Source organism: Vigna unguiculata, chromosome 5 (genome assembly GCF_037176805.1).
Source record: "Vigna unguiculata cultivar grain cowpea cultivar isolate G323 ecotype 2 chromosome 5, ASM3717680v1, whole genome shotgun sequence".
NCBI lineage: Eukaryota > Viridiplantae > Streptophyta > Magnoliopsida > Fabales > Fabaceae > Vigna > Vigna unguiculata.
This window is the reverse complement of record NC_140796.1, coordinates 22,631,208-22,651,669: the sequence shown is the minus strand read 5'-3', so window position 1 is coordinate 22,651,669 and position 20,462 is coordinate 22,631,208. Positions and strand designations below refer to the sequence as shown.

The following is a 20,462-nucleotide window of genomic DNA, read 5'->3' as shown; positions in this document are numbered from 1 at the left end:
TTCCTAAACCATTTTCTATGTTCTCACGTTTCTTTTATGTAATAAATACTTAAAACACAAGTTTCATTTATTATTATGTTTGTCTTACAATTTATATATATATATATATATATATATATATATATATATATATATATATATATATATTATTTTTTATTTTATGTGATTTCATTAATTCTATAAAAATAACATTCACTACAAAATTTTATATATTAGCTACAGAAAATTTCGTAGTTGATCCGTAGCTAATCTGTAGCTAAACCATTTTGTGACAGATTAACTATCAAATTGCTAGAGAATTTTTCGTAGCTAAATACAGGTAGCTAATTAGAGAGGGATCAAATCCGTAGCTAATCTGTAGCTAATTCATAGCTAATCCATCTATATTCCCTCTCTAATTGAAGTAAAAAAGTTTTACAATTTCTAGCTAATTCGTACCTAATTCATAGCTAATCCCTCTCTATTCTATCCGTAATTGAAGTGAAAAAATTTTAAAATTTCTAGCTAATTTGTAGCTAATCCGTAGCTAATCTGTCATAATTTTGTTATCGTTAATCCGTAGCTAATTTGTTGCAATTCTATTGTCGCTAATCTGTCGCAATTTTGTTATCACTAATCCGTAGCTAATTTGTCGCAATTATGTTGTCGCTAATCTGTAGCTAATATGTCGCAATTTTGTTCTCGCTAATCTTTCGCAATTTTGTTCTCGCTAATCGGTAGCTAATCTGTCGCGATTTTTTCCCCGCTAATCCGTAGCTAATTTGTCACAATTTTTTCCTCGCTAATCCGTAGCTAATCTATAACTAATTTGTTGCAATTTTTTCTCGCTAATCCGTAGCTAATTTGTCGCAATTCTTTTATCACTAATTTGTATCACAATTGATTAGTTAATTTATTGCAATTCTATTAATCTCCTACAAATATTATTTTGTTAATTGTAATTACTTAATTGTTATTCACTCTCTATTATGAGTCATGTCCATAAACCTATGTCCATAATAAAAAAAGAAGACAAAGAAAATAAATTATTCACAAAAAGTGTCTAAATATCTCCAATATTTGCAATACCTATTTAAAAAGGATAGATAATCAATCCTACAATGATCAAAGTATATCCATCCAACAGTACAAAACAACATAAAAGTTTCCACCAATGTATAATAGTTTTAGGACACAAAGCATTGGAGGGTATCAACAAAAAGTAATGCATCAACAAAATTAAAACACAAACAAAGTTTTGGATTCTTTAAGACATGTCTTCATTCTTGTTTCTTCAAAGCAGACAATAATTCTCTCTTAAAAGATTGCATTGCTCTTGCATCTGTTGTTGCATAGTTGCTTGCATTTCTACTTGTGCCTTCATTTGTGCTTGCATTAATGCTTGCAACTGTGTTTTCACTTGCTCTTGCAAATTAGATATTTGTGTAGTCAGTGTAGTGATTTCTTCAGTTGTTGGATTTAGATTTTGGGAAGAGGGACGTTCAACTGTTGAGGATGAAACATGTGGGTCAATGCCAAGATCCAAACTGTGACCAAATCCATAGATTCTACCTTTCCTATTTTCACCATCTGTTTTTATCCAAACACCAGAGTCAACTATAGGATGTTTTCACCACCATATTTTTCAGTCATAGCATTTTCATATGATTCCTACATCAAATCAATATGTTAGCAATATTATATAAATAAGTAGTTTAACATTTATAAAATAAACACATTCTTACAATGAAGCTTTTTGCTTTGTTGGACACATATTGACCATCTTTTCGTTTGTGAACTTTGTTGTATAATTCACCATAAGAAATTGGGCATTTGTATTCTTCTTCCTGTAAAAAAAATACAATTTATGTATAAAAACTGATTACTTTCCTTAATGACAGTAACAGGACATATTCATCTTACTTTCTGTCATGTTAGTGTGGAAGTTGATTTATATCAAACATGTACAATATAACTCCATCTCTCTGTATCATATCTCCTTTTAGTAAGTTATCAGCTAACCAATTCTAAAATATTTGTTTCTTTCTATCAAGTGACCAACTCATTTCTATCTGACATACAATTTCAAATGTGAAAAGTAAGAATACCATTTTTTCAAGTGTTGTCCAAAGCTTTGTGATCCTGCTGTGTGAAAATCATGGCATCAGGCTTGGCAACCCTATTGCTCTTACCTGCAGTAGACTTTTTTTTCCATTCTTCTATTGCCCATATGTCTACTAATCCATCCCATATCTCAGTCCTAATACCTCTTGGTCCAAAACCTTTTAAGTCTTGAATATTATCTTAATTTGTCCTTTCTTTCGCCTTTTTCCTTGCCTTAGATAAAGAGTCAGAATATTGATCCATACATGTTAAATGCCAAACCTTTCTTGCCATACAACGATCATAAGTTGATGAAAAATGATACTTCTCCTACATCAATATAATGATTAATTTATAATACAATAACTGATACAAAAATATTTCATTACATTAACTAAATGACTACTAACCATAAACTCATTGAACAGAATTTCTTTCATATCAACAGAATATTTTTTCCAATTTGGTGTTGGATTAGGCATCCTCATGAGCAACTCAGATATAATATCTCGAGTCACTGAATCTGGAACAAACCTCCTCCTATAATTTCAAACACTTAGTTTATAAAAGTTAAACAATTAATAATTAAGTTTAGTTTAACTTACGGGTTAGTAATTTGTTGCACAGATATAATAGGTCTCCTATCAACTTCATTGTGAGAATTTTCACTTGAAGGCTCCTCCTGAAATTGTGGGTTAGCACATGTTGGGGCAACACAAGATTGGTTAACATCAATTGGTGGGGTGGTGTCTATTAATTGATCACCATTGGTTGAATGGCCAACATCAACTGATGGTTCATGGATGGAAGTAGCACCTAAGAAAAAAATAATGAAACAATACCTTGTATTTAAAAAACTTTAAAAAAAAGTTAATAAATAAGACATCATTAAAGTATTTGTACTATACCTGGTGAATGCAAAAAAGGATCCGGGTCTAAAGAGTTAATGAGAGAGTGAGTAGGATGGAATGAAGTAATAAAACCTCAACCTTGCCCTCTTCCTCGGAGCATTTTGAGATTATCAAGTGAACCAAATGTAACTTAGCTTGTAACAAGGATTGCCAGTTAGTAATGTCATTCAAGCCTTGGGGAATGCTGCCATTGAGTTTGTTACTGGACAATTCCGAAACGGTGAATATCAAACATTAGTAGGGTGTAAAACCATTCCTAGGCATAGCAAACAACTTAACCTTCCAGGACTAGGTTTTGGGGTTTTTCTAAATGTTTTCAAGTTTGTAGAATCATATGCTTTGTTCAATTTAGCTCTTTTTAGCACTATTCTAACATAGTAGGTTTTTTCAGAGTGGGTGGGGATAAAAATAAATAAAACAGTATAACCGAGGCTATAGATACAAATACATTTGCATCGCTTAGGACTAGACTTCAATTTTCATGTATAAATCTCGAACAGTAGAAACTAGTCACAACAAAAACTAGTGGTTGTATGTTAAGAAATGAAAATCAATCACGGCCAAAAAGACTGCTATAAATTGGTCTTTCATAATTATTTTTCAATTCAGTTAAATTCTTTTGGTTTTCTATACAGTACGCTCCAACAACTAGTTTTAAGTCCATCGATTATGCTAGAATTGGATTTTACTGAGGTGATTATTAGATTATTTGAGGAGCAAGTTGGCAAATAAGACATGCACTTTGTTTTTGGGGTAGGGGAGATTGATCATAAGAGAAGTAATAACTCAAGTTGATTATATCATCACTGTTGTACATGATGTTGATACTTACTGCATATTGACCTAATATGCTACTTGCAGCATGCATCATATTTTTTCTTTCCTCAGAAAACACCTTTATTCCAAATATATTTTTTCCTTCTCTTTTGGACTTTTGCGAGCTTTCTCTTAGCTAGCACACTCATCAATGTACTTCTTGTCTGGACACTGAAAAAAAAAATTAATTTGTATGCTCAAATCAAACCTAGGGATGGATGAAGGGAAGGGTACAAGGAACCTGGCTTAAATTAAGAAAAACAGCCATTTATCACTACTTTTTTTATTTAAATGTTAATTAACTAGGTTGGTAAGTTTATATTTTTAGTTGATGCATTACTGTTAGGGATGGCAACGGGGCGGGGCGGGGACGGGTTTCGCTATCCCATACCCATCCTCGCATAAAAAATTCATCCCCATCCCCATACCCAAACCCAACGGGTATCAAACTTTTTTCCCATCCCCATCCCCACCGGATAACGGGTATAATCTCGTACCCATACCCGTACCCGTGTTCTAACTACTTTAATATTAATTTTTATAAAAGAAAAAAAATTACGGTAAAGAAAACATAATATTATGAAATATTCAATATTAGGAGAATTTTCTTCGATGTCAAATACCTTAAAATAAATTATAATTGTTTACATTTTATATTAGAATACCAAATAAAATTTCATGTGAACCAAAACATTTATTAAATTTGCAAACTACAACATTGATGAACTTAGTTGATAAAATTAAAAAATATTTCAAAAAAATATAAAAGGAAAACAAATATTCAAATTAAAATATATTTTAAATGTTTGTTTACTTCAATTTTTTAAATTCTAATGAATCTCTTTTTTATACACTAATAAAAGTTATAATATATCACTTGATCAAAATGACACAAAGAACAAATAATAAACATAATAATAAAAGGAAAAAAAATATTCAAATTAAAATATATTTTAAATGTTTGTTTACTTCAATTTTTTAAATTATAATAAATCTCTTTTTTATACACTAATAAAAGTTATAATACATCACTTGATCAAAATGACACAAAGAACAAATAATAAACATAATAATAAAATTTTGACATAGATTTTGTATCTTTTGAACTTCAATATATGTTGGATAGTGACAAAAAAATATTCATAGCAATTACATTAAATTTTTATATTGTAGTAAATAAAAGTTATTTATACAATTAAAGTGAAAAAAATTACAGTATGATTAATAGTGAGTTATAAAATAACAAATAATTAGATAGAATATATCGAAATATTATTCTACATGATGAAAATAAACAATAAATAAAAATATTAAAAAACTAACAAATGTGTGTTTTAGAAATAATTTGAGAGACTATCGAAAGAAATCGCACAAAGGAAATCAAATGTATAATTAAGGTATGATAAAATGAAAAATACATTAGAGAACTAATTATTAAATTACGTTTGAAGTGGTTAAAATTAAATAGAAATATCATTAGTGACAAAAAAATTTGTCATTAAATTACAAATAAATTAGTAATTAAATTGGTCACTAAATCAAGTATCGATTCGATCATTGAATCAGTCACTAATTTAGTCATTGATTCAGACAATAAATCAACTACTACCACCAATGACGAAAAATAGTGACTGATATGGGTTACTGACTAAATCAGTCACCATTTCATGTTTTTCTTGTAGTGAATTATCATATACTATTCATAAATATCATTATATATATATATATATATATATATAAAATTTTAACCACTTCAAACAGAATTGAAAGTGAAAAAATTACATTATGATTAACAATGAGTTATAAAATAAAAAATAATTAGATAGAATATATCGAAATATTATTCTACATGATAAAAATAAAAACAATAAATAAAAATATTAAAAAACTAACAAATGTGTGTTTTAGAAATAATTTGAGAGACTATCGAAAATATCACACAAAGGAAATCAAATGTATAACTAAGGTATGATAAGATGAAAAATATCTTAGAGAACTAAGAAAACTTTTCAAATATCAACATATATACTTAATGGTTGAAAAATAACGAAAATTATTTCAATGAAACAAAAGAGTTCTTCAAATTAAACAAAAATTAATAATAATAATAATAATAATAATAATAAGTAAAGAATTTTTTTTATATTATCTTAAATTGAGAGTATAAACATTCTCATGTGAAAGGAAAATTTATAATAAATAAAAATATTAAAAAATAATATAAATATTCAAATGTGAGGCATAATATTTTTTTTTTATTAACATACATCATTTTAACATAATTACATAAAGGTTATGATAAGATAAAAAATATATTGGAGATGAGAATGAGTTTCATGACAAATGAAATAATTAAAAGAAAAAAAAATAGAAAAAAAAAATATATATATATAGGAGTTACTTAATTAATTGTGAATATTTTAATAATTTAAACGAGAATGAAGATATGGCGGGGACGGGTATTATGGCGGGTATATGTACATCTTCATACCCATCCCCATACCCAACTGAAAAAGTCGGGGATTCCCCATACCCATACCCATACCCAGTCAATGCGGGGATTCCCCGTCAAAACGGGGACGGGTTCGGGCAATACCCACGGGGACGGGTTTATTTGCCATCTCTAATTACTGTAGAACATATTGGTAAACTTCATGTGTTTTTTTTTGTTGTGTAATTTTTAATCAAACTCAAAAATTTTAATTAAATTGAAATAATTTAGTATTAATTTTTCTTAATGTATGTACTTATTTGATAAATGTTCTTTATCAGCCAATATCACAAGTAATCAAAATTATTTGTTTAAATTTATTTTGAAATCACACTTAATAACTATAAAATGTTGTATTAGTTCATATACCTTCAAATAAATTTGTTTATATATAATTTACGTAACATAAAGATTAATCTTTTCATACTACTTAATTAAGTTTTGCAATTATATATTTTCTTAATAAACTTATGGGGAAGCTATTTTTTCTGCTATTGGGATTCATGTATAAGTATTCCCCTAACCAGTATGTTTTACCTAATATATCCTGCTTAAAGCATGTTTAGTGGAGCTAGGCTTTTCTACATTGAACATTTTGCAACATTAGCAAGGAAAGTTAAATTGATCAACCAACGAGTTACACAGAGCTAAACTAATCTATGTTGCAACTTTCCCAAAATCTTCGATTTAATTTATCTCTTTCAGCACTGTCATGGATAATTAATGCTTAACTATCAATTCAGATTATTAAATGTGGAAGTCAAAATATAAATTATTAAAACAGCCTATTGTGAAATTTACAACAAATTCAGATAGCTTTTATAGAAATAAGCCAAAGCATGATTTGTATAAAGCTACATAACAGTGTGATGTTTATTAAAACCAAACATTCATTCAAATTATGCATTACATAAACAAACTCCATCAGTTTCTATATACTATACCAACTTCCACCTCCATTGGTTCATCCACAAGAATGGTAATATGGTAAAAGCCAGGTTATTTATAGAAAGCCACTTACTCTGCCTAGATATCTGAAAAGTGACCGCAATAATTCATTTGAAAACATCCAATGCCTAGAAATCAAAATGAGTTAAAAGACATGAAAGTACAAAACTGCGCTGAAAATTAAAATGCAAGTATAAAATCCAAAAGCCCCATCAACACAGGCAGGGATAACCATTCAAATAGTATAAGGTTAATTACTCCAACTTGTATAGAAAATCAAAGTAAAAGTAAAATAGCTCGATTTATTTTTGCAAATAATAACCCAATGATTTGGGGATTGATCTAACCAGTAAGAAGGAAGTTAATGAGACAAAACCAGGAAAGTTGAGCGACAAGAATCCACAGCAATGTTTCACATGCAACTGTCCTTGACAAATACACAACAGCAAGAAAGTTAACACTAAAGTGAGTGTAGTGTAGAATAATTCACTCAAGATTTGTTTCAAATCCAATTAAGAATAGCTAGAAACAGCAGTAAGTGATTGATGCACATCTACTTACCTTATGAAATGTAAAAGATACTTTCATAAGCAATCACATAAGAAAACACAATATCACTACTATTAAATAAACTTACGTAGATTCATTCATAGCCACTCATCATCTGAGTTATCTAAATCATTATTTGAATCATCCAACTCCTCGTCTAAATCATTTAACTCTATGTCTTCATCCAGAAGCTCATCATTGTCATTGAAAAATTGATCATTATGCACATTGTGTATCGGATAATGAACATCATCCATGTTTACCTCTTCCATTGGGGCATTATCATCAAACAATTGTATTTCCTCGTCATCCAGAACAATATTTGTCATTCCCATTGATCCATCATCTTGAAAATAATCATTAACAACTTTCTCATTTGAAAAATCCTCATCATTTTTTAATGTCTCAACCATAAATAATTTTGGTCTAACCTTGCAAGCTGCCCACCAATCAACACTATTTCTACCCTTATTATGTGGATACCTTGTATAGTACACTTGTTGAGCTTATCCAGCTAATACAAATGGCTCATTTGACTGAAGCTTTGACTTATGCTTGATATCAACCAACCCATATTTATCAACTTTAACACCATGAAAAGGATCAAACCAATGACACCATAGGATAATTATTTTGTTTTGATATCCAGGATATGACAATTCTAATATTTCTTCAACAATTCCATAATAGTCCAAATCATTTTCACCGTATATATTTCCTCTAACACATATCCCATAGTTCATGGTAGATTTATTAGCTTCGTATTCCTTAGTATGAAATCTATATCCATTTACTATTGACCATTATAGGAAGTTACAATCTTAATCGGGTCGTAACTTATCTCTCGAATCAATCGATCCTCAACTTGACCAATAAGCACCTATAGAGGATTACATAAAGAAAATATATAATTATATCACTTAATAAAACAAATATCAAATTAACATTTAAACTGTAATGAGAAACAACTCACTTGGTGCTTCAACCACCTATTGAAATCTTTATCTCGAGACATCAATATTTCTTCGTCAGAGATATTAGGATTTGCTTCCTTTAATGAATCCTCAAATTTCCTAATACAGACAACAATTAATATCATAACTAAATTAATTATGAATTGATAAATTACAAAAAGAAAAACTTACTGTAGATATGGTCCTACTTCTTTGCAATTTACAATGACATATGTCTCAGCAATATGGAGTTCTTCCTCTGTTAATAATCTAGTATGGCCTTTACCAATAGGATGACATGGGTGTCTAAAAATAGATAACTTCTCTGTATTTTTATCTTCACCACCATCATCGTTACGAGAAACTTAAGTACGCCTTGTTTGAATGGATGGATTAAAATACATAGAAGCAAAATTAGAAATTTCTTCTAAAACATATGCTTCACAAATGGACCCTTCAACATTTGCTTTATTTCGAACCTTTCTTTTCAAATATAACATGCATCTATCAAATGGATACATCCATCTATATTGCACAGGTCCTCCGACCTTAACTTCATGTGGGAGATGTATAACCAAATGTTCCATTGAATCAAAGAATGCTGGTGGGAAAATCTTTTCAAGCTTACAAATTGTTTCGATGATAGAAATCTTAGCGTGCTCCATGATAGAAGCATGCACTGCATTTGCACAAATCTCTTTAAAAACCAAGCTGACCTCTGTTAAACCACCCCATATAGGCTTTGCAACATATCACGAAATGCTAAAGGAATAAGTCTTTGCATAAAAACATGACAATCATGACTTTTCATCCCATATATTTTCCCCTCATCTACATTAATACAACGTGAAATGTTAGACGCATAGCCATCTGGAAACTTTAGTTGTTTTATCCATTCACACACCATTCTTCTCTGGTCAGAATTCAAGACATATGTTGCCTTTGGTTTTTTATACTTCTCATTCTCCAACACCAACTCTAACTTGGGACGTTTACATATCAACCTCAAATCTTGTCTTGCATTTGCAGTATCTTTTGTCTTGGCCTTTATGTCCATCACAGTGTTGAAGATATTGTCAAAAACATTTTTTTCAACATGCATGACATCTAAATTGTGACGAACCATATTAGTAGACCAATAAGGCAATTCCCAAAATATGCTCTTCTTAACCCAATTATGGGTTTTACCAAAGTCAAGTTGCTTTTGCTTGCTTGATTTCAAGCCCAACGTAACTTTTTTAAGTTGATTTACTTGATTTATTACATCTATGCCACTATATTCTTGTGGTGGTAAAGAGTTCTCAACTAATAACTTCTTAAAAGAGCATTAATCACGACGAAATGAATGATTGATACGTAAAAATCGACGATGACAATCAAACCAACAAGGTTTACCACCACTCTTCAAAGTAAATGAATTAATATCCCCCATACAACAGGGACAAGCAAATTTTCCATGAGTACTCCATCCAGACAACATTCCATAAGTTGGAAAATCACTTATTGTCCACATTAATGCTGCTTTCATAATGAAATTCTGTTTTTTCCATGCATCAAAAGTATTAATCCCAATATCCCATAAGATCTTTAACTCATCGATTAGAGGTTGGAGATAAACATCTTAACTTTTACCAGGTGATCTGGGTCCAGGAATTATAAGAGTAAGAAATATGTATTCCCTTTTCATACACATGCTTGGAGGAAGATTGTAAGGTGTTAAAAAAATTGGCCAACATGAGTATGGGCTACTTGAATTACTAAATGGATTAAAACCATCAGTGCAAAGTCCAAGCCTGACATTTCATGGATCCAAAGCAAACTTAGGATGAGTTGCATTAAATTTTTTCCAAGCCTCTGCATCAGCTGGATATGTCATCATTAATTCATGTTGGCGTACTCGATCTGCATGCCATCGCATATATTTTGAAGTATTAACAGACATAAAGAGGCATTGAAGTCTTGGAATAATGGGGAAATATCTTAACACTGAGTAAGGCACATCCTTGTTTTTTGTTGTTGTCTTGGGTTTAAATCATGGTTCTTTACACACCAAACAAACATTCTTGTCACTATTTTCTTTGTAATATAGCATACAATGATTAGGACATGCATCTATCTTCTCATATCCTAATCCCAATTCACTCACCATTCTCTTTGATCTGTACAAATTTTCAGGCAACCTTTCTGACTCTGGAAGCATGCTTTTGATTATAGCAATCATTCGATCATAACAACTAACACTCATGTTAAACTCTGACTTCAAGTTTAGGAGTTGTGTTACTATTGACAATCTTGTATGCTTCTTACAACCATCCCATAAAGGTTCATCAACACTCTTTAATAGGTTAAAAAACTTCTTAGCTGATGGATTTGGATCCTCTTCCACCTCTTGTACTTCTGGATTTGATCTAGCATGAAAAGCATTCATAACCATATCATGATATGGATTTGTACTTCCTTCAACACGGTCTTGGACAACAGACGCACCATCTGTCCACCTTTCTTCACCATGAAGGGTCCAATTTGTGTACCCATCCATAAAACCATGGTGATACAAGTGCTTTTCCACATTAAATGATATATCCCAATAAGAATTCCTACATTTTCCACATGGACAAGGAATGCGCCCTGTTACATCAGCAAATTTTGGATCTCTTTTAGCTACTTGAATGAAGCCATCAACACCATTTCTAAATTCCTCAGTTATACTACCAAATTGATCTTTTCTTCGCAACATCCATCCTTTATCAGGTCTCATTGTCCTTGTAGATAGTTTAAACATTGGTCAACATTATGCTTTTAAGAAATTTGTATTTGAAAAGAATGGATTAACACTAATTGAAGACATAATTAAATTAAGAACAAAAATTAGTTAAAATAAAGTAAATATTTGTATTTAAAAATAATGAAATAATACCTTGTATTTAAAAAACTTAAAAAAAGTTAATAAATAAGACATCATTGAAATATTTCCAAAGTAAAGTATTAAATTTTATACGATTCTAGAAAAAGTTTTTTCTAATCTTAGGAAAACCAAGATAACTCAGCAAACCACTTGCTGCACAAACTGCACCCACAGGCTCTATACACAGTTTTTGTGCCTGATATAAAATGTATATAGATTATAGTTTCACAAATTGAATAAAGCATCTCTCAAATATTGCATAAATATACAAGTTGTTTTCTTACCTAGCTCAACTCTGAATCATAAATTAGTGTGTGTGTGGAGATTATTTTCAACATAAAATAAATGTGAAAGTGCCTAAGAATATGTATGCTTTAAAGACATCAAAATTGTACATATTCATATGGATTATATATAGTGTATATACAGTGTCCCTTAGAGATGCATGTGATATATATATATATATATATATGTATATATATATATATATGTATATATATATATATATATATATATATGTATATATATATATATATATATATATATAATTTGGAGATTTACCTGATGTTATATATTCCTTTCATACATCTCAATAAGAATTTAGTCTAGCATAGATAAAATAAAACCTGCAAAAGAAATAGTTGGATTAAGAAAGCAAGAGAGAAAAGACAAACGTAAATTAATGGAAATAATGGTGAGGGGTAAAATATTAGACGAAAGTAGTAAAATGGTAGCACTACTAAAAGTTGAGAATTAAACTGTTGCAGAACGTGGTTTAAGGCTTCCAAGAAATCAAAAAATGGAGACACGTATAGTGTGAGAATTGAATAAACGAGACGGGAACAAAAATGCTAACAGGGGATATGAGACAAAGGCTAAATCACCAAATCATGAGTTTATTGAGACAAACGCAATTGAAGGAGGCTAAATAGTAAACTAAACATGTCTATTTTATACAAAAAGATGTTATTTAGTGCTTTGGTTTATAAAAGAAAATCTTTCATGCCACTGGCTTCTTTTCCCTTTAGTAACCTTTTTTTTTTGAAAACGAGGAAAATTGAAAACTCAAACTCACAGTGGAAAATTGATGCACTCTTGAGATAAAATTCTGATGGAATTGAATCATAAAATATGACACATTGCAAATGCATATTAATAAAACTTCAAACAAAATATTATATCCTCCACAGTATCCCAAACACCCAAGCCCACTAAGATAAAATCCCAAACTAAGATAAAATCCCAAACTAATTGATTGGAGCAAAAATCCAACTACTGATTGATATATAAAACTAATATAAAATGAAAATCCATGATGAACATTGATGTATATATATATATATATATATATATATATATATATATATATATGAAAAGAAATCCTAATTTAATTTTCTTCACTAAATTTGTAACCTTAAAATCATTGATAATTGACTGATAATTGGGAACATTGAAAAGGTCAAACACGGAAGAAAAAAAATCAAGAAAAATGCTAATGATTCCACAATTCCAAAGATTTGAGAATAAAACATGACAGAACAACAAGAAAGGTTTGATCGATAACTTTAAAACCTAATTAATCTGTGAAAAACGTGCAAGGAAGAACATTGTGCAGGAATCGATTAAGATGAGATGTAAAGTAATGAAGATGCTCAAATTGAAGGTTTGTAACAGTAATTTAAAGTGTACCACTCGATCGAACTAAGGAGGAGCTTTATCCGCGAACTCGAAGTCGACCATAGTTGGCGAACTCGTGTTTCTATCAAAACAAACGGAGATTTGAATCTGACTTCGTTTACGACATCAAATCTTTTCCCAATTTCACTAGAAATGAGGTAGAAGAAAGAGTATAGAGTTTGAGTTTGAGTATAGATTTGAAAAACTTACCAAGAATGAGCTTCACACTAGATGCTTTCAGAACTTCCACAAACTTCTGAAAATTTTAGACAACAAATTCTAAAATATTAAATTTTATCCTCTTATATAAAAAAATACATAATAATATCGATAATTATTTATGAAAAATTTACTTTTTTTACTAAAATTAATTAAACATTATAATATTTTTAAGTGTATAATTAAATTAAGTTAAATATTTATATTTTAAAAATAAAATATTTACTTACAATTTACTTTTACTTATAATGTATCATAAATAATTTATTTTATATTTAAAATTTAAAAAAAAAATAAACATATAAAAATTATACCTTAAATATAATATATTTGTAATAATATAAATTAATTAATAATCATTTTATTTCAAATCAATTAACTTATGAAAAAAACAGCATAACAGATGATAAATAATTAAAAGAAATAATTAATCATTTCATTTTAAATATATCTAAAAAGAATTGTTTTAATACTTTTATAACATTTAAATGGAAAATAATAAATATTGTAAATATTATTTATCATTTAAAAAATATATAATAATATAATTTATAAATAAAAAATTAATTTATATATAATAATAAAGTATATTTTTATAATTTGTTAATATATTGATAGTTTTTAAATTTTTTTAATAATTTTATTTTCTTTAGAATATTTTTATTTTTTAAATATAAATTATATTTGTTAGTTACCGACAAAATCCTATCTTATTTTATTATATATTTTAATTAATTTATTAATATTTATATTTATCATTTATATTTCAATATATAATTATATTTAAATTAAAAATAATTTTAAAATATTTAAGCTAAAAATAATATTTAAATATTTAAACTAATATATATATATATATATATATATATATATACTAAAATTAAAAATAAATTTAGTATGATTTTAATTGAGAAGGATTAACTATAAATATTTTCAAGTAAATCTATAGCTATTTTACTACGAAGTGTTGGTAGGGGGAGCTACTTCACCTATGAATGAAGAATGATTTTGATGATGTCTACTGGTTTAGAATAAAATATAGTTTTGGTCCAGTTAGGTTATGCATTAGGCTAATAGTTTTTCTTTATCAGATGTATTTTAGGCCTGTTGTGTGCTGCTTTGGACCATTACACTTGTGCTGGTGTAATCTTGCATGGCTAGCTTTTTAACTAATGGATTAGCTGTGAGTATGGCACAAAGGAAGTGAAAATATACTCACGATAATCGATTAGGTAAATTGCTAATCAATTAGTAACAACAGAAAACTCTGTATAAAAGCTGTTTTTAGAATCTATTTTGGTTCTGGAGAAAATTGATAGATCACGCAATTTTCCATCTGAAAGAGAGCCCTCTGAGAGTCATAGAGTTTCTGAACATTATGGAAGATCACTCAAGTGCAGATCCAAGAAGATTGATAGTTGATTCTACTATGATGGGTCTTACTTGAATCAAGGAGCATCTTGTCAAATCTGCACAACATAGGTGTATTCGTTTCTTGATTTTGTTTAATGTATTTTTGATTACAGTTGCTTCAGTGTTTGAAGTGTAGGCCTAGGTGCAATTGTATGGATGCATTGCTCCTAGGGGGAGTTCTTGATTAGTGAATCAAGTTCTTGGGTTTTGAGGGTCTAGAATTATATAGGTGTGCTTGTAATTCTTGGATCCTATCTGTTTAGTGGAATCCTCCTAAGTGTGTTACTTAGGAGAAGACTGGATGTAGATTCGCCTTGAATCGAACCAGTATAAATTGTGTGTCTTGCTTCTTTCTTCTCTCTCATAATCTTTCTTGATTGAATTAAACAGTCCATTAACCCAAAACTGTGAAATTGATTAATTGAGCTTTAAAACCTAAAGATTCATTCAAGATTCATCTTAAATCAGATAAAAGCCTATTAATCAATTCATATCCCTTTGTGGTTAAGATAATTAGACAGATCTATTTTTAACACGAAGTAGTTACAATTTTATTTCTTTGCTATTTCATCACAAATTAGTAATAAATTAGCTACAAATATATGTTCTAGTTAATTTATAGCTATTTTGCTACAAAGAAGCTACACATTATTTCCTTCACTATTTCCTTGCAAATTAGAGAGGGATTAGTTACAAATATATATTATGATAAATCTATAGCTATTTTGCTACAGACATGCTACAATTTCATTCTTTCCCTATTTCCTCGCAAATTAGAGAGGGATTAGCTACAAATATTCTTCCTCGCTAATTTCTCTTGCAAAATTGATTTTTTCTTGTAGTGATTACTAAATAAATTATTTATCATTCATTTTATTGATGTTGTATTGTAATAAGAAAGAGTGTGATTATAAATAAAAAAATCTAAATAATTACAACATAATTATAGGTAAAATATAGATAATTACCTTTTGTTAATATAGGGGAAAAGAGCACTTCCCAAGTATCTCTTAGTTTTTTTTTTTCCTTTTTACTCTACTATAGTTCAACATACTTTTTTGCGTTAGTAGCCTTCATTGTAAATTTGTTATATTATTAGAAGTAAAAGTACGAAAAAAATTTATATATACTAAATGAGTCAAGTATTATTATAAATATTTAGGAAAGAAACATCTGTTATGAAATTTATGGATTGTCCATTGAGTTGCTGATAGTTACTCAGCTTGATTACTATTGATAATATTTACATTAAGTATGTAACTCTTGAGTTGTACCCTTTGGATTGTCTTATGTACCTATAAATAGGGACTTTTCTCCCTTAATAGTGATACATAGAAAACTAGTATTTGATGCTCTATTCTTTCTCTTTATTATTCTCTCTATTATTAACTTTGTTTTATAACACGTTATCAACACGAAGGTTATCCAATTGAGTTAGTGGAGACGTTTTCTCTTGAAGGACAATGTTCTACGTACCTCAATCCAGGTTCATAGATACATCTAGATTATTAGAGGCTGAAATACATCTAGAGGCAATGGGTCTTGATGATGCTCTAAAAGAAAGGTGGAAATAAAGTATCAGAGCAATAATTTGCTATTGTAACAACAATATCGTGAAAAAAAAAGAATTTCACAAATATTCTCAAATTTTTTCTTGTCTTCTTATGACCAAACAAAACAATGAGTTTTGAATGAAAAATCATGAGCAAATTGGTTATGCTTTATTTCCAGAAGTGAATGCAACAACATCCATGTGACTAAATTGGTTATGCTTCATTTCTAGAAGTGAATGTAGCAACATCTAATTCATATTTTCATGGTCATAAAGGAAATTTTCAAGAGACGTTTTGTCATCAGAAGTGGGACAATAGTGTGAAAAGGGGAAAAGAAAAAGATGACAAAAATGAAAAACAATATGACAATAAAGACTATTTAGGTCATACTTGTCTCACATCAAAGCCTCCTAAAGAATAGGGAGAAGAACATAGAAACACATTATGTGTTTATAAAGACGATGATTTTGATTTTGTCCATATGGATGTCACCCATCTTGATATTTTGTAATTTTTCTTTAACTAAATGGAATGGAAGATGGAAACATTGATCACCTTATTGATAATGGAAGTATTAAGATTTTTTTTTATAAAATGGCAGAAGAAGTTTATTTGTGATAGTATAAAATATATTTTTGTATATTAAATTATTTTTATTAGAATTTAATTTAAGGTGAATTCTTTATGGTATTATTATATATGAAATATGCATGTTTGATGTTGGTTATGTATAAGTAAGAAGAATCAATTTTTCTTTTGTATTATGAAATGTATATGTGAAATGAGTGTATAATGAACATTTATTATATATATATATATATATATATATATATATATATATATATATATATATATTGTAAGACTCAAGAAAAATTAAAATAAAGAGAAACATATGAAAAAAGTAATGTCTTGATTTTTTTTTTAAATTGTTGATTTATTTAAATTAAATATTTTATTAAATTATGAAATAGGGGATAAATATGTGAGTTATCTAAGTTATTATTTTATTTTTAATATGGTTTATAGTGTTTATAAAATTGTGCTGTGTAGCTTAGTGGTTTGTGTGTTTGTTTGATGTATAAAGGGTTGTAAGTTCGTATTTGACTTGCTTAGGTTTATTTCTTTTTTTTTTCTTTCCTTCTTTGCTTTTATTGTGGGGCCCATGTAAACTCTTAGTTTTTCTCTTTCTTCCTTTTTGCTTTATTTTAGTCATGGATAGGTATCACAATGCAATTTGTTTTCCTTATTTGGATCCCTTTACACCCTTGTTGTTGTCACGTGATAGAAGAGGACAACATAATGAGTTTTCATGCCACTTTTATAAAATGTATAATAGCCTTTAATTGAGTAATCAAAGTTCATTAAGGGAGAATATCCCTCATTTATTAGCTAAAATGTTAGTAACCGTGAAAGAGGTTTCTACGTGGGAATATTAGATATATGTGGCCAACTTCTTAGCTTCATGCTTAGGCACCCATAAGGGAAGGAAATAACCGGGGATTGAATGTTAGTGTTTTGGTAGATAGGTGTGGTGACGGTTGGGAGGGCTAAGGACACTAAGTTATTTTTAGGTTTTCTGAAACGTGAGTGGGAGGGAGGAAATAAATTATTTAAGAGAAGTAAAACCGAGAGTTTTTTGGAAGGCTGAAAACATAAGCTTAAACAAAAGGTTGAGGCTACAAGGTAGAACCGTTTCTGGAAAAAAAAAACAACTAGGTAGGAAAAGCTATATCTGTTTTTGTTTCTTTATTTGTTGATGATGGATGAATGAAGCTAGACCTTGTTTTCTTTCTTCATATTTTGTTGGTTGTTGTTTTAGAAGAATTTTATTCTCTTGCAGTGTTTCACTTTGGTGTCTTGCGTTGCATGGGGGTACGTTAATGCATTCACGTTTGTTCCACAAGCATAACCTAGTTCCTTCGGGTGGTGTCACCGGGGTGTGTGAATCGTGTAGGGTAGTATCTTTTCTTCACCTTAAATACTAGTTCATATCATTTAAAGATTGGTTCCAATAGGTGGGTTTTAGGTGCAAGTTTCATGTTGGGTTAGTGGTACAGTAAAGTGTAAATGTGAGTTTGGTTGGTGGTCATCATGAGAGGGGTGGTCTTTGAGGAACTTTCATGTGCTACAGCTTGGTTCTAAGGGGTAGTGTATGTTTTCCTTAAATTGCAAGCCTTGATGTGTTTCTCTTTTGTTTTATTCATGAACCATTATTAAGTGCTTATAAGAAAACATGGGCCACATGTACTATGTGTTCATTCTTTAATTTTTTGGAGTGACATAAGTGCATGGTTCCTTTAAATTTTAGTTTCTCTTTCCACATGTTATTTGGTTGATAAAATACATTAGGCCCATGATTTGTAAGAAAAGTAATTGTATCACTTTGTATCACTTGTAAATTATGAGGGCATGAATTCACGTACATAATTCTAGGTTGACTTTCCTTTTGAGTGGATGTATGAATGGTGCATGCTATATTTGGTGTAGTTACTTTCCTACAATATTGCAATATCTCCTATCACATGTGCTTCGAAGAAAACTAAGGTTTACGTGCAACGTATTAAATGAACGTGTGGTTTTGGTTCTTCTTCTTTTTTTCCTTATATCACATGTACTTTATGTTCGTTCTTAAATGAGTGGGTGAATGGCAGTGTTGTGTACACATTGGGAGGGGTTTCTTTATGGAATATTATTTCCCTTGCATGATGTGATGATTATAATGTTTAAGTATATTACTTGGATGTGATATTGAGTATTATTCGTAATGTCTTATTTCATTGAATGTCGGTTATATATCAGTGTTTATGATTAGCTTACCCCTATTTGTTTGTGTTGTGTTTTTGTTGTGTGTGTAATGATTGTATAACACATGTGTTATACGAGAGCAGATGATATAGTAGATGATTATGGCATGGAGTAGACTGACGAGAGAAAGGGGTGAACTCGGGATTTATGTTCATTTTTATTAAGTTGTTAAATTACGTGTTAAAGACGGTGTAATTTATTTTCAATGTCGTTATTTAAAAATTTTAGACAATGGATGTTGGAAGTACGTTTTTTAATAGATTAAATTATGAATTTTTACTTAAGTTCTTTTTATTAATAATCGTCTCTGCTAAAAGTGCTCATTATATAACTTTTCGTGACATCCAAAAATTGGGGTGTTACATTTGGTATCAAGGCAAATGTTTTTAAAAGATTTTAGGCCTTGGGAAGTGAGTTTGTCTCATTTCGACTGCGGAACTTTGTGTGTTGTGTTTGACTGCTAATGTGTGTGATACTTAGTTATGACTGAACCTATATTTGATGGTGTTAGGTAAAAAACATGTGGCATTCGAGAAGTCAATATTGGAATTATTTTTATACTACAAATAATGTTTTGAAGGTTCTAGAAGAGCTATTACACTTTTACGAAGAAGTCTAATAGAAACTTATTAAGTCCTAAAGATATTTGTCTAAATAAATATCATATTGAGACAAATAATGAAGGAGATATGAAATATCTTTATATCAATGGACTTGAGTTGAATAAAAAATAAAATGTGTATTGGAGAAATTATCAATCTTCTTTTATGGCTTATACTAAACATATATATTAGTACAATTGAAATGCATGTCATTGTAAACCTGAAGTTTACGAATCAAAAAGGGTTTTCTTGTTTGATCAGTAGGGTCATCCTGGATCTATCATGATGCGAACAATAGTTGAAAACTCTTGTAGACACCCACTTAAGAGTCAAAAACTTCTTCAATCCAATGGTTTCTCATGTAATACATGTTTACAAGGAAAATTGATCCATCACCAGAAAACTTTAGAAATGAGTCAATCTCAATATTTTTTGGAATGAATACAGGGTGATTTTGTGGTCCAATGCACCCATCATGTGAATCATTTAGATATTTCATGATTTTAATTGATGCATCAACCAAATGGTCACATGTTTG

The 20,462-nt window shown here is 29.4% G+C and overlaps 1 pseudogene across 1 annotated transcript; it reads right to left on the bottom strand.

The window, feature by feature from the left end:
• Positions 1–1,056: 1,056 nt before the first annotated feature.
• Positions 1,057–10,626, bottom strand: LOC146886241 (uncharacterized; annotated as a pseudogene). The gene is made up of 5 exons (XR_014995030.1): positions 8,943–10,626; positions 8,771–8,870; positions 7,596–8,677; positions 1,725–1,826; positions 1,057–1,650 (listed from the first exon to the last, which is right to left on the bottom strand). The product of XR_014995030.1 is annotated as an uncharacterized LOC146886241 (transcript).
• Between the last annotated feature and the right edge of the window lie 9,836 nt (positions 10,627–20,462).